Consider the following 14501-nt stretch of genomic DNA (forward strand, 5'->3'; position numbering starts at 1 on the left):
ATTTCAAATTGATATTAGCTGTATTTCTCAGTGAAACTACTCATAATGATACAGACAATTTGGTTACAATCTTAAGTCAACTTTGGTAGGGAGAACGTTTTAAAAATGAACTGATTACAATAACATCAAAAAGAATAAAATACTTAGTGGTAAGCTTAGTCAAGGAGACAAAGTCTTCTAAAAACTACAAAACATTGCTTAAAGAAATTAAAGACTGACAGATGGAAAGACATCCCATGTTCATGGGTTGGAAGACTCAATATTGTTCAGATGTCAATACTACTGAAAGCAATCTACAGATTTATTGCAACTCCTATTAAAATGCCAACAATGGGACAAGGGATCAAGATGATGGAGTAGGAAAACCCTGGGCTCACCTCCCCCCATGAAGACATCAAAACTACAACTACATATAGAACAACTCTCCCTGAAAATTATCTGAAGACTGGCAAATGGCTCTTCTACAACCAAGGCTATATAAAAATATACACACAAAATCTGGTAGGAGGAGAGGAGAAGCAATCTAGTTAGGACCCACACTTCTACCATGTGACCCAGAAAGGGAGAGAAATACCATAGGCTTGGGGAATCCTCCCTAAAGATAGTGGGGCTCCATCCCCATATTAGGCACCCCAGCTGTGGGGTCCAGCACCAGTGAGATGAGTCCCTTTAGCTGACTTGAAAACAAGTGGGCAAGGGATTAATCTCCAAAATATACAAACAGCTCATGCAGCTCAATATCAAAAAAACAAACAATCCAATCCAAATATGGACAGAAGATCTAAATAGACATTTCTCCAAAGAAGATATACAGATTGCCAAGAAACACATGAAAGGGTGCTCAACATCACTAATCATTAGAGAAATGCAAATCAAAACTACAATGAGGTATCACCTCACCCTGGTCATAATGGCCATCATCAAAAAATCTACAAACAAAAAATTCTGGAAAGGGTGTGGAGAAAAGGGAACCCTCTTGCACTGTTGGTGGGAATGTAAATTGATACAGCCACTATGGAGAACAACATGGAGGTTCCTTAAAAAACTAAAACTAGAATTACCATATGAGCCAGCAATCCCATTACTGGGCATATACCCTGAGAAAACGATAATTGAAAAAGAGTCATGTACCACAATGTTCATTGTAGCACTATTCACAATAGCCAGGACATGGAAGCAACCTAAATGTGCATCGACAGAGGAATGGATAAAGAAGATGTGGTACATATACACAATACAATATTACTCAGCCATAAAATGGAACGAAGTTTGGTCATTTGTAGAGATGTGGATGGACCTAGAGTCTGTCATATAGAGTGAAGTAAGTCAGAAAGAGAAAAACAAATATTGTATATTAATGCATATATGTGGAATCTAGAAAAATGGTCCAGAAGAACCTATTTGCAGGGCAGGAATAGAGATGCAGACATAGAGAACGGACGTGTGGACATGGGTGGGTGGGAAGGGGGTGGGATGAATTGGGAGATTGGGATTGACATATATACACTACCATGTGTAAAATAGATAGCTAGTGGGAACATGCTGTATAGCACAGGGAGCTCAGCTTGGTGCTCTGTGGTGACCTAGATGGGTGGGATGGGTGGGGGTGGGAGGGAGATCCAAGAGGGAGGGGATATATGTATACATATAGCTAATTCACTTCATTGTACAGGAGAAGCTAACATAACATTGTAAAGCAACTATACCCCAATTAAAAAATAAAATAAAATGTTCTATTAAAAAGAGAGAGAACATAGGTAGACAACTAAATGAAATCAAGATAACAATACATTAAAAAATTAGAAGCTGTAATAAAGAAATAGAAACCATAAAAAAAGATATAAACAGAAATCCTGGAGCTAAAGAATATGATGACTAACCTGAAAAATTCAATATAGAGCTTCACAGAAGATTCAATAATGTAGAAGAAATAATCAGAAAACTCAAAAAGAGGTCATTAAAATTATCCAGTTAGAGAAACAAAAAGAAAAAAAGTAAAATAAAGAGTGAAGAAAGCATATGAGACTTACGTGAAATCATCAAATGAAATAAGGTACGCTTAGCGGGAGTTCCAGAAGAAGAAAGGGGCAGAAAGCTTATTTAAAGAAATAATGGCTGAGAACATCCCAAATCTAGGGAGGGAAGTGGGTGTCTTGATTCTTGAAGCTGAAAAGTCCCCGATTGGTCTGTGCTGAGACACATTATAATTAAATTATCAAAAGGCAAATAGAGAATTTTAAAAGCAACTTGTCATGTACAAGGAAGCCCATCAGGGTTTTCTTCAGCAGAAACTTTATAGGCCAGGAAAGACTATGATGATTTATTCAAAGAAAAAAACTGCCAAACAAGAATAGTTTACCTGGCAAAACTGTCCTTTATAAATGAAACAAACAAAACCTGAGGGAGTTCATCACCACTAGACCTGCCCTACAAGAAGTGCTAAGGGAATTTCTTTAAGTTGAAATGAAAAAAATGCTAAGCCACACAAAAACATTTGAAAGTATACATCTCACCACTAAAGGTAAATACAAAGACAAACAGAATATTGTATAGAATAATAGTGGCACAGAAATAACTTTTAACAATAGTGTATAAATTAGAAAAAAACTGTAAGAATAACTATAATCACAGAAATTTGTTATGGAAAAGCAATATAGAAAAAAGTAGAATCTGCCATCAATTACATAAAGTGGAGGATGAGGTAAAGTATAGCGTCTCTGCAAGCAGTTGAACTTAAATTGGTATTAGCTTAAAACAGACTGCTATAATCATAAAATGTTCAATGCAAACCTCATGGTAACCAAACACCAAAAAAAAAAAAAAAAATTCAGTAGAAACACAAAAGATAAAGAGAAAAGAATCAAAGCACGTTGCTACAAAAAGTTTATCAGACCACAAAGAAAGATAACAAGACAAGAAGAGAAGAACAAGTGAACTACAAAAAGAAGATAGAAAATAATTAACAAAATGTCAATAGTAAGTTCTTACCTATCAATAATTACTTTAAATGTAAATGGACTAAACTTTCCAATTAAAAACAAAAGATGGAGTGGCTGAATGAATAAAAGAACAAGACCCAACTGTAGGCTGCCTACAAGAGACTCACTTTAGATTTAAGGAAATTTTAACAAAGATTGAAAGTAAAGGAGTAAGAAAGATATTTCATTCAAATGATAATCAAAAGACACAGAAGTAGCTATACATATGTCAGAAAAAAAATAGACTTTAGTCAAAAACTGTAATAAGAGACAAAGAAGGTCACTATATAATAATAAAAAGTCAACTGAACAGGAAGATATAACAATTATAAATGCATATGCACCCAACATCAAAGCATCTAAATATATAATGTAAACATTGACAGATCTGTTGGGAGAAATAGGTAACAAACAACAATAGTAAGAGACTTCAATATTTCACTCTCTATAATGAATAGACCAGCCAGTTAAAAAATTAATAAGGAAACAGCAAACATGGACAACACTATAGACCAAATGCCCTAATACACATATATAGAATTTTCCACTCAACAGCAGAAGAATATATATCCTTCTCAAGCACACATGGAACATTCTCTAGGATAAATGACACTTTAAGTCACAAAACAAGTCTTAACAAATTTAAGAAGATGAAAATCATTCCAACCACAAGGGAATAACACTAGAAATCAATAACAACAAGAAAGTGGGAAAATTTACAAATATGTCACAACAAAATTAAACACTCTTAAACAACCATGGGTCAAAGAGGAAATCAAAATGGAGTTTTAAAACTATCTCAAGACAAATGAAAGCAAAACCACAACATAACAAAACTTATGGAATGTAGCAAAAGCAGTACTCAGAAGTTTACAGCAATAAACACCTGCATCAAAAAGAAGAAAGATCTCAAAGAAATCATCCTAACTTTACACCTAACAAACTAGAAAAAGAAGAACAAAGCCCCTTGTTAGAAGAAGGAAGGAAATACTAAAGGTCAGAGCAAACATAAATCAAATAGAGAATAGAAAAACAATTTTAAAAATCAACAATACTCAGTTGTTTTTTCAAAAGATAAAATCAATAAACCCTGAGCTTGACTAAGAAAAAAGAGATACGATTCAGATAAATAAAATCATAAATGAAAGAGGAGACATTACACAGATACCTTAAAAATAAAAAAGAATCTTAGGGGTCTATAATGAACAACTATACACTAACAAATTGCATAATCTAGAAGAAATGAATAAATTCTTAGAAACATACAGCACACCAAAACTGAGTCAAGAAGAAATCAAAGGCCTGAACAGACCAATAACAAATAAGGAGATTGAATCAGTAATCAAAAACCTCCTAACAAGAAAAGCCCAGGTGTAGACGGCTTCACATGTGAATTCTACTGAACATTCAAATAATTATCACCAATTCTTCTTAGACTTTTTCAAAAAAAAGAAGATGAGGGAACACTTTCAAACTAACCTATGAGACTAGCGTCACCCTGATACCAAAACCAGACAAAGACACCACAAGAAAAGAAAATGACATGCCAATATCCCTGATGGACATAGATGCAAAGGTCCTCAATAAAATACTAGCAAATCAACTTCAACAACACATTCAAAGGATTATATACCATGACTAGTGAGATTTATCCCTCAGATGCAAAGATAGTTCAACACATCCAAATCAATCAATATGATACAACACATTAACAGAATGAAAGATAAAAACCATAGGACCATTTCAATAAATACAGAAAAGCATTTGAAAAAATTCAGCATCCATTCATGATTTTTTTTAATCTCAACAATGTAGATATGGAAGCAACTTACCTTACCACAGTAAAGACTATATATGAAAAGTGCACAGCTAACTTCATAGACAATGGAAGAAAACTGTTAAGTTTTTCTTGGAAGATCCCATACAAGACAAGGATGTCCACCCTCACCACTTCTATTCAACACAGTACTGTAAGCCCTAGCCAGAGTAATTAAGCTAGAAAAAGAAATAAAATGCATCCAATTCAGAAAAGAAGAAGTAAAATTATCTCTATTTGCATATGATTATATGGGTAGAAAATTCTAAACACTCAACAATAACAACAAAAATCCTGTTAGCACTAATAAACAAATTCACTAAAGTTGCAGGATACAAAATCAACGTATAAAAATCTTTGGATTTTCTAAACACAAATACCAATTTATCTGAAACTGAAATAAAGAAAACAATCCAATTAACAACAGAAACAAAAAGTATAAAATACTTCGGAATAAACTTAACCAGAGAGCTGATATATTTGTACAGTGAAAATTATAAAACATTGATGAAAGAAATTAAAGAACACAGATAAATGGAAAGATATCCCATGTTCATGTATTGGAAGAATTAATATTGTTTAAATAGCCATATTACCCAAAGTGATGTACAGAATTAAAATCCCAATGACATTCTTTACAGAAATAGAAAAAGCAATCCTAAAATTCATATGATGCCGAAAAGACCCCAAATAGCCAAAGAAATTTTGAGCTAACACAAAGCTGGAGTCATTGAAATTTTCTGATTTCAAAATATATTAAAAACCTACAGTAATCAAGACAATACTGACATAAGAACAGGCATATAGACCAATGGAATGGAATAGATAGTTCAGCAATAAACCCCACACATTTACAGTCAACCTATCTTCTACAAGGGTACCAAGAATATATGATAGGTGTTGGAAAACTGGATATCCACATATAGAAGAATGAATTTAGACCTGTATGTCACAATATATACAAAAGTCAACCCAAAGTCAACAAAACACCCCAAACAGTAAAACTACTAGAGAAAAACACAGGCAAAAAGCTTCTTGACACTGGTATGGGCAATGATTTTCTGGCTATGACATCAAAAGCACAGGCAACAAGAGCAAAAATAGTCAAGTGAGTTTGTAACAAACTAAAAAGCTTCTGCACAACAAAGGAAATAATCAAGAGAGTGAAAATGCAACCTACAGATGGGAGAAAATATTTGCAAACCATATATTTGATAAGAGGAAAACATAGGCAGAACACTCCCTGACATAAATCACAGCAATATCTTTTCTGATCCACCTCCTAGAGTAATGAAAATTAAAAAAATAAACAAATGGGACCTAATTAAACTCAAAATCTTTTGCACAGCAAAGGAAACCATAAACAAAATGAAAAGACAACCCACAGAATGGGAGAAAATATTTGCAAACAATGCAACCAACAAAGGATTAGTCTCCAAAATTTACAAACAGTTCATGAGCCTCAGTATCAAAGAAACAAACAACCCAATCAAAAAATGGGCAGAAGACCTAAATAGACATTTCTCCAAAGAAGACATACAGATGACCAAGAGGCACATGAAAATATGCTCAACATTGCTAATTATGAAAGAAATGCAAATCAAAACTACAATGAGATATCACATCACACCAGCCAGAATGGTCATCATCAAAAAATCTACAAATAGTAAATGCTGGAGAGGGTGTGGAGAAAAAGGAACCCTCTTGCACTGTTGGTGGGAATGTAAATTGCTACAGCTACTATGGAGAACAGTAGGGAGGTTCCTTAAAAAACTAAAATTAGAGCTACCATATGATCCAGCAATCCCACTCCTGGGCATATATATGGAGAAAAACATGGTTCAAAAGGATACATGCACCCCAATGTTCATTGTAGTGCTGTTTATAATAGTCAAGACCTGGAAGCAACCTAAATGTCCATCGACAGAGGTCCGAGAAGATCCCACGTGCCGCAGAGCAACTAAGCCCGTGCGCCACAACTACTGAGCCTCATCGACAGAGGAATGGATAATGAAGATATGGTACATATATACAATGGAATGTTAGCCATTAAAAAGAATGAAATAATGCTATTTGCGGCAACATGGATGGACATGGAGATTATCAGACTAAGTGAAGTAAGTCAGAAAGAGAAGGACAAATATCAAATGATATTGCTTATATGCTGAATCTTTAAAAATGATACAAATGAACTTATTCACAAAACAGAGACAGACTCACAGACTTAGAGAATGAACTTATGGTTACCAGGGGGGAAGGGGTAGGGGGAAGGGATAGTTAGGGAGTTTGGGATTGACAGGTACACTGCTATATTTAAAATGTATAACCTACAAGGACCTACTGTATAATACAGGGAGCTCTGCTCAATATTCTATAATAACCTAAATGGGAAAAGAATTTGGAAAAGAATAGATACATGTATATGTATAACTGAATCACTTTGCTATATACCTAAAACTAGCACAACATTGTTTATCAATTATACTCAGATACAAAATTTTAAAACTTTTAATATACACATTTAAATTGTATTTACAGAAACTAACAGTTCTTTTTTTTCTGTTTGTTTTTAACCTATGGAAATGTACTAATTTTTTTGAAGTATAGTTGATTTACAATATTATATTAGTTTCAGGGGGACAACATAGTAATTCAAATTTTTTATAGATTATACTCCATTTAAAGTTGTTATAAAATATTGGCTACATTCACCTTACTGTAAAATATGTCCTTGCAGTTTATCTTATACATAGTATTTTGTACCTCTTAATCCTCTACCACTATCTTGCCTGTAAGTCTTTCCCTAATCCCACTGGTAACCACTAGTTTGCTCTCATACATGTGAGTCTGTTTCTGTTTTGTAATATTTGTTCATTTGTTTTATTTTTTTAGATTCTACATATAAGCAATAACATACAGTATTTGTCTTTCTCTATCTGACTTATTTCACTAAGCACGATACATGCCAGGTCCATCCATGTTTTTGCAAATGGCAAAATTTCATTCTTTTTTTGACTGAGTAATATTCCATTATATTCCATTGTGTGTGTGTTTGTGTATGCACTTGTATGTGTGTGTGTGTATATATAGATATATGCATATCTTCTTTATCCATTCATCTGTTGATGGATACTTGGGTTGCTTCCAAACCTTGGCAATTGGTAAATAATGCTGCTATGAACACTGGGGGTGCATGTATCTTTTTGAATTAATATTTTCATTTTCTTCAGATACACACCCAGGAGTGGAACTGCTGAATCATATGGTAGCTCTATTTTCAGTTTTTTGAGGAAACTCCATACTGTTTTCCACAGTAACTGCACCAGTTTACATTCCCACCAACAGTGTACTTAGGGTTCTCTTTTCTCCACATTCTCATCAACATTTGTTATTTGTGGTCATTTTGATGAGGGCCATTCTGATACGTGTGAAGTAACATCTCATTGTGGTTTTGATTTGCATGTCCCTGGTGATTAGCAATGTTGAGCATCATTTCATGTGCCTGTTGGCTCATCTTGTATACATTAAATCACCTCTGGAATACGTATGGTACCTAACACAATGTAAATGCTATGTAAATAGTTGCAAGACCATGGCAAATTTAGGTTTTGCTTTTGTGAAATTTCTGGAATTTTTTTCAAATATTTTCAATTCCACATTTAGTCGAATCCAACTGTACTTGATTTAGTATGAGGGTGGCTCTAAAGTGTCCTCACACACACACACACACACGAAAGTAACTATGCGAGCAGATGTATATGTTGATTAGCTTGATTATGGTGACCATTTCGCCCTGTATACATATATCAAAACATCAAGTTGTACATCTTAAATATATACAATTTTTATTTGTCAATTATACCTGAATAAAGTTAAAAAAAAAAAGAAGCAGACTGCTGACCTAAGACTTTCAGAACAAGCAGATAACCTCAAATAGTCCACAGCTTCTGCCCAAGACATCAACCAAGACTCTTATCTAATTCCTGTTTTGTTTTGTATCTGCTTGCTTATAATCAATGTTTTTCTCATTTTCTATAAACCCCTGGTGTTATCTGCCAATAATGGCCCTTTTTCTCTTTGTTTCCCTCCTTACTATAATTGTTAGGTCAAAACGTACTCATTCAAACACCATTCTTAGATTATCCCAAACAATAGTCATTATCCTTAATCTTACTGATTGCTCTATATGCCATCCATCACCAGACTTCCATGACAAAAAATCTCTGAGAAATTTCAATCTTATCAAGTGAGACCATAGGAAACTACAGCTGAAGGGATTTCAACTTTCACCCAGATGGGCAAATTACATTGAACAAATCAACCTATGACTTTGCTAGTGTCTTTATTTCCATAAAAAGAACGAGTTTTTATAATCTACTGATCAGATCCCAGGTAATCCTAAATTTGAATTCAACAACCTTGGGCTATGGGTTGAATACCTGCTAACTGGAAGAGACTAATAGAAGGTCCAAATATGTAGGCTAATGTAAGGCCTTGGTTCTGACCTTGTGCTGTGAGCAACTCCTTTTTTCTTAACTCACCATGTGACCCTACAACATACTACTCCTGTGTGACCAGGATGCCTGATCCTGTTTGTCTCAAGCTAATCATCACACACTTTCGGAACATATTCCGACTCTTGTCTGTACACTGACACCTTAATTGTATAAACCACAGTGGCTGGAAATTCTGACTCACATGTAAACTCCAAAATGAGGCCACCTTTGATTATCAGGCATCCAACTTGGAAGAATTACTGACTAATAGTTTAGCAAACAATTTGAGGAATGCTCCCACTGGTGAGAATCAAATAGAAAATCCTGTAAGAAACTTAATCCCGGCAAAATTATTAATGATATCTCCTCTATCCTAGATGGAATACAGATTAGTCTCAACTTATTGGCATAAGTAGTGATGAAAAAGCACATTACCCTAGATTTCTTATTAGTTGGTCATTAAGGCATTTGTATTATTGCTAATATTTTTGCTGGACTTGTTGGATCAATGCAAGAGACAAGTTGGAACAGACCATCACCTTAAAGAAAAAGCTGCTTTACTCTCTAATGCTGATCCTTATGGCCTATGGGATTTGTTTGCTCGGCTTGAGTTGGGCAATTGGGGTCCCTGGTTCTGAAATAACTAATAAAGGGACTGTTAGTTGTTCTTGTTTTTGTCACAGTGATCATAATGCTGGCCTGTTGAGTTCTATCCACAGTCTTCAGTGCTTCTGCACAGCCATTCCCTCATCAGATGATAGCCAAGATGGTACAAAAAGATCAAAAAGATCTTGCAATACTATTGACTATGGAGATGAAGGAACAATCCCTAGGCAGTGAAGGTCAGGATCTCTACCCTTCCCTGAATTGATCTACCTCTTGCAAGCATGAGAATGATCAAAAGGCAGGGAGGGGGAGAGCCTGAGAGACTGAATAAACAAATGAACAATGACCAGATCATATATGATAATATGACACTGACCCATAGCCTCTGCAGCAACTTGCCCTGGAAGCCAAACCACAACCTCTACAGCAGCCAGCCCCAAATGGTCAGGACTTGGTCAATGACTGACAGACAGAGGGGCAGAATTTCAGCCCTCTCAAAGGAGCTGAAAGCCCAGCTGCCACCACATGTTTTGAGATTCAGTTCCTTGAGTGAACCCCAGTGTCACCTGTGCACTTAAAGTTTGAACTTTCACTACATTTTGGACATTGCAAAGTTGTTTAGCTATTCTGAAAACTGACATCTATGTTTATATTATCCCTGTCAATATTAACTGAAGGAAAGAGAGACTACTCCCTCCCCACAATGACTACCAGCTTGACCAAAATTCACACTCTCACACTGACACATACACTTCCACTATGCCATATTCCCTTCCATATGGTTCAGAATAAAGAATCAGCAGTTAATTAGCCTCAAGTCCCAGCCTAGGATGATGATTCTATTTCTGTAAATAGTGACTTCCATTTCTTCAGAGTATCACATTCTGTGATAAAGAGATAACTGAAGACTTCCATCTTGGACTAGCATGGTCAAAAAAACTTCATGAACAAAACATGTAAGAGTGCTGGATATGTTTTTTAAAACATCCTTTAAAATCAATAAATATCTGGCAAATAGAGGAAATACTGAGAGACCAAAAATTATTAGAAGTCCTTGGTGGCTTACAGATTTGGTTTCATAAACCAAACATGGGGATCAGGAGGCAAACCTAAGTGTACACACAGGATAGGAACACTCTTGCATTGGAGAACTCCTGCATAGATCTCAGACTCCCAAATATGACTCCACCAATAGATGAAGTAAAAGAACCCAGTCTTCAAAGGAAAATGGTACCAAATTTTGCCTATCTCAATATTGTCTCTAAAGGAAGGGGGAAATTAAGGCTCTTCTGCGAATTTCACACTGAGGGCATGGAAGTACACGTTTGGTACCGAGATAATCCTTTTTTTTCTTTTTACTGGAGTATAATTGTTTTACAATGTTGTGTTAGTTTCTACTGTACAATGAAGTGAATCAGCTATATGTGTACCTATATCCCCTCCCTCTTGGACCTCCCTCCCACACCCCCATCCCACACATCTAGGTCGTCACAGAGCACCAAACTGAGCTTCCTGTGCTTTATAGCATGTTCCCGCTAGCTATCTATTTTAAGCATGGTAGTGTATATATGTCTATCTTAATCTCCCAATTCGTCCCACCCTCCCCTTCCCGCCCTGTGTTCACATGTCTGTTCTCTATGTCTACATCTCTATTCCTGCCCTGCAAATAGGTTCATCTGTACCATTTTTCTAGATGCCACATATATGCGTTAATATACGATATTTGTTGTTCTCTTTCTGGCTTACTTCACTCTGTATGACAGACTCTAGGTCCATCCACATCTCTACAAATGACCCAATTTTGTTCCTTTTTATGGTTTACCAGGAGCTCATTCCCCTCAGGAATGAGGGTCTTGGTCACTTGACCAGGTAAGCCACTTAGACCAACGGAGGTACAAATCAAGGGTGGCCCTCATGGTATCTTGGTCTAGAACTCACTCTGTATGAATAAAAAAGAGGGAAGTAAGAAAAGGAGGAGAAAAAGAAGAAGGAAAAGTGAAGGGAAGGAAAGGAGAGGTAAAGGATGGCAATAGCCAGGACGGACAAAAGAGAGAGACAGACTAAGAACTGAGTGCAAAGGCTTCCCTCCCTGATGCTTCTGGGAACGTCCCAAAGCAACCCAAGTCCTCTCTGAGAGAATACCCCTTATCCCTAGGCCTCAAAGTCCTCTCAAAAAATAAAGTTCCAGCAAGCATAACCTCACAATCCAAAGCAGGGACTTAGGTAACAACCCAATGTAAATGAGAGACAGCTGAATGAAAAAAATAGTAAAATCAACTCCTCAAACAATGAAGATATTCACCAGATCCATACTATTTTAAAGGTATATAAATTATTCAGCAAAATAAAAGGAGGACAAAAGAAGCCTAAGGTAAAAGAAACTGTCATAAATTACATAACTGCTTTTTAAAAATTGATTAAAATGAACATCCAGAGCTATGCTATATAAACATTTTAAAAGGAATATAATTTATGCATTTAAACAGATTAGAAACAGCTGAAGAGTTAGAGAAACTACCTATAATTTATCGTAGAAGGGCATAGACACAAAAATAATAAAGAGAGAATAAGAGTTATCAGAGGAAAAGAAGTTCTAACATATGACTAGTGAAGTTTCAGAGGGCAGAAGTAGAGAAAATGAAATGGAGGGCAATATTTGAAGAGATTCATAATAAACGAGAACACTCATAATTGATGAAAGAAAAAAAATCATTCATTTATTCAATATATATCTTTGAGTGTCCACTACATAGCTGAGAGTGTTCCAAAATTGGGAATATATCAAAAGGCAAAACAGTTAAAAATCACTGCCATCATGAACTTATACTCTGGTGAAGAGAATACAGAGGGTAAGCAAGATAAATAAAGAAAATGAAAACCATGTTAAACACTCAAAATTGCTAAAGATTAAGGGGAGGTGGAGGGTTAGAGATTACCATTTCAGATGGTGTGCTCAGGGAAAGCCTCAGAGATGGTACCTTTTGAGTCATGGTCTGAAAGAAGTGAAGAACCATGCAGATAGATGGGTAGCAGAAAAACAATTACAAAATCTGTGAGTATGTCTGTCAATTTCTAGGAAAAGCACAGAGACCAGACAGCTGTAACAGAAGGAGCAAGGGGGAGAGTAATAGGAGGTGCAGTCTGATGTAATGGAGGTGGGATGTCCAGATTATAAAGAGCCCTGTAGGCCCATATAAAAACATGGGCTTTGACCCTGAGTGAAACTGGATATGTTTGAGCAGAGGAGTGACATGATCTGACTTATGGTTTAACAGAACCACTCTAGCTATTGCGTGGAGACTAGCCTGAAAAGAGACAAAGAAGAGAGGGGAGGAGACCACTTAGGAGTTTTCTATGGTAATTTACTAAAGGGATGATGGTGGAAGCAGGAGGGATGGTAAGAAGTGCTATGGTCCAGGATATCTAGATGGAATGGATGTGAAAGAAAGACTTTCAAGGACAATTCCAAGTTTTTGGCTTGAGCAACAAGAAGAAACTGCCAATTATTGTGATGGGGAACACTTTGAAAGGATTGGGTTTAGGGAAATATGAGGACTTCAAATTTGGACCTGAACTTTGTACTGCCTATTATTAGATTGACTTATATAAAGTGGATAATATTCAACCATTCTGACCTACAAAAATGAAAACTCTGTATGGTTCAACTTAACAGATATCCAGGAGAAAATGCTGACAAAGCTTTTGGATGCTCATGAGAAAGGTACAGAAGGTTGATAGAAAATAATAACATCAACATTAGTGTCCCAAGATATTCCAGTGTTCAGAATGAGGAGTAAACAACCAAGGAAACTGTGAAGGAGAAGCCAGAGACACACAGGGAGAGTGTGAGATCTTGGATGCCAAGGGGGAAAATGTTTAAAGGAGAGAGAGACTGACTGTGTCATATGATGTCCATGAAGACTGAGAATTAATCCCTGGATTTCATAATGTGGAGATCATTGGTGACCTAATAAGAGTGCTTACAGATGACTAGCATAGACAGAAGTCAGGTTGGAGTGGTTTCAAGAGATAGTGGGAGTAGGGAAATTAGAGAGTGCTGGTATAGTTGACTAATACAACAGTTTTGGTATATAAGAAAGTAGGAAATTGATGTAGAAATTGGAGGAGAAAGTCATGTCAAGAAAGTATTTGTTTAAAATGGAAGAGTTTACGTCTCAATTATATATTGAAGATACTGATTCACTAGAGGTAGCTAAAATGTGATGATGCTGGACAGAGATGGGAAAATTGCTAGAGTGATGTTCGTGAAGGGGCAAAATGAGATGAGATCACTTGCACAAATGGAGGGAGTGGCCTTTGCTAGGTTTCCACATGATCCAGCAATCCCATTCCTGGGCATATAGCCAAATGAAACTATAATTCAAAAAGATGCATGCACCCCTATGTTCATAGCAGCACTATTCACAGTAGCCAAGACACAGAAACAACCTAAATGTCCATCAACAGCTGAATGGATAAAGAAAATGTGGTACATATATACAGTGGAATACTACTCAGCCATAAAAAAGAATGAAATAATGCCATTGGCAGCAACATGGATGCAACAAGAGATTATCATACTAAGTGAAGTCAGAAAGAGAAATA

General features: G+C 36.0%; 1 protein-coding gene across 1 annotated transcript in view; it reads left to right on the top strand.

The window, feature by feature from the left end:
• LOC309629581 (proline-rich protein 23A-like) overlaps window positions 1-14501 on the top strand; it is a 74522-nt gene that overhangs the window by 22207 nt on the left and 37814 nt on the right. The window lies entirely within an intron of this gene.

The sequence above is a fragment of the Balaenoptera borealis genome (genome assembly GCF_965194805.1).
Source record: "Balaenoptera borealis genome assembly, chromosome: 5".
Lineage (NCBI taxonomy): Eukaryota > Metazoa > Chordata > Mammalia > Artiodactyla > Balaenopteridae > Balaenoptera > Balaenoptera borealis.